The sequence below is a fragment of the Schistocerca serialis genome, unplaced genomic scaffold (assembly GCF_023864345.2).
Source record: "Schistocerca serialis cubense isolate TAMUIC-IGC-003099 unplaced genomic scaffold, iqSchSeri2.2 HiC_scaffold_1242, whole genome shotgun sequence".
In the NCBI taxonomy this organism is placed as follows: Eukaryota; Metazoa; Arthropoda; class Insecta; order Orthoptera; family Acrididae; genus Schistocerca; species Schistocerca serialis.
In genome coordinates, this window is record NW_026047450.1 from 495,001 (window position 1) to 497,500 (window position 2,500).

Genomic DNA, 2,500 nt, shown 5'->3' on the forward strand with positions numbered 1-2,500 from the left:
GTGGCCCGTCGGGCCACTGCCCACGCCCAGCTCTCCCCATCGCCATCGCCATCGCCATCACCGCCACCACCGTCATCATCGTCACCATCACCATCACTGCCACATTCGCCTGCACCGTCACAGTCACTATCTCCGGCGCCGCCTGCTGCGTCCGTGCCGGGACCTGTCCCTTCCCACCACCTCCCCATCGTTCCCGTCCCTCCTGTCACCACCCGCCCATCTGCCGCTGTCAAACGCCCTAGTGGCGCCTCCACTTCCTCTGCTCCTAAAAAGGCTCCGCCCCGCCCGCCATCCCCACCCCAAAATGCCATGGACGTCTCCCCACCAGGCCCCGCTCCCTCCACCTCCTCCTCCTCCTCCTCCCCACCCGGTCTCTACAAATATCTCCTGTCCCGTCCCGATCCTTCCTTCCTCGAGGCCCGGAATCTCTCCCTCCTCCTCCGCCAACATTTCCCTGGCGTCCCCATCTCTCTCCTTACTCCCAGACGGGATTCTGTTCTTATCTCCTCCCCCAGCCCCACCCTCCATACTGACATCCTCTCCCGCCTCCCCATCACCCGTTTTGGTCCTCACGCCTCCCTCACCCCTGCTCCCTCCCCATCTCCTACCCGCCAACCCCAACCCCCGCGTCGCCCGCCGACCCTCACCGCCGTGATCACTCGGCTTAGCCCGTCGATCACGGAGGAGGAGGTGCTGGCGGAGCTGAAGGCCCATCCCACCCTGGAGGTGCGGGCGGTCCGCCGCATTTTCAACGCGACCGGCCCCACCCGCCTTATGCGGGTTTTCTCTGAGGACGCCCCCTCCATTGACCGTCTCCTGAAGGAGGGTGCCCTCCTCTTCAATCAGCGGTTCAAAGTCGACCCCTCCCGTTCCCCCCCTCAATCCCTGCGCTGCCAGAGATGTCTGCGCTACAATGCACATCCAACAGCAGAGTGCCGCGAGGCCCCCACCTGCCCACATTGTCGGCAAGCGCACTTCCTCCGGCAGTGCCCCAACCTCCAATCCCCTCCCTCCTGTAATACCTGCAGCCTCCCCCACCCCACCTACTCCCAAAAGTGCAAAGCCCGACCCCCTCCCACCACTCCTGAACTCACCGTACCTGTCCGTCCCCTGGACGCCCCCACCCCTCCTGGCAATTCCCTTCGTCCCCCCCCCACTGCTGAGGACATCATCAGGTTCCTCACCATTGTCCTTCAAAACGTCCATCCCTTTCAGCGCCCCCACACCTTACAACAGATCTCCCTCGCCGCCCGTTCCATATTCCACCTTAAAATGTACGCCACCTTTTCCAATAACCAGGCCCATTTCACCTTCTCCCGCCTTGACACCCTCGTCTAAGTCCTTATCATGGCGCGACAGCATCGTATCCTTTTCAACAATATCCGCTCCCTTCCCGCCAACAAGAACCTCTTCCTGCACACCCTTGCTACCCACTGTGTGGATGCCTTCCTCCTCAATGAAACCTTCCTCCAACCCCACCACTCCATCCACACCTCCCCCTATCTCCTCCACCGCTCCGATAATCCCCTCCCAGTTGCGCGTGGCGGAGTTGCCATTGGCCACCACCGCCAGATCCCCGTTCGGCTCCAGCCTCTCCTTCCCGACCCCACCGAACACCTGATCCTTAGTCTCTTCTTCCCCGGCCTTACCATTACCTGTGCCACCATCTATGTCCGCCCCAACGCCCCTCTTCCTTTCGACTTCCTCTCCCACATCGACCGTACCTTCTCCTCCTCTGTGATCGCCGCCGACCTCAACATCCATAGTCGCTCCGCTGCCCAGTTACGGCGGTGGCATCGGTTCCTCTCCTCCCTTCAAGGCGACCTCATCCCCATCCCCCAGCATACTCGTCCCGAATCCAACTCCACTCCCGATGTTATCCTCTCCTCCCCCAACCTCCTTGGTCGCATTACGGTGGATGTCCTGGAGCCTGTTGGTAGCGACCATCTCCCTGTCCTCCTCACCGTTTCAGACGGCCGTCGCCCCCGCCCCGACCCTCGTCATGACCCTCCCCCTAAGTACATCCATGACTATTCCCGTGCCAACTGGAATGCCTACCGGGATACCCTCTCCACTCAGGTCGATAGCCACCCTCTCGCCTACCGCCGTCCTGATGATGTCACCCATGCCGCCTCCTTTCTCCAGCAGACCTTGTCTGAGGCCGTGGAGGCCCACGTCCCTACTGTTGCCATCCACCCCCACCGTCCTACCTTACCACCACAGGCCGTCCTCCTCCTCCGTGAATCCCGTCGTCTCTACCGTGCCTTCCTCCGCACGCGTGACCCGGACACCCTACGACGCCACCGGCAACTACAGCGACACATTCGAAATTTGCTCGCGGCCAAGAAACGCCGGGACTGGCGACAGACATGCACCCGTTTAACTGCTACCCTCCCTATAAACTCGTCCAAGTTCTGGACCGCCTTCCGTCGCCTTACCGGAACTAAACCCTCCCCCTACTATCCTCTTCTCCACGATGATCGCCCCTTTCCTGACGCCC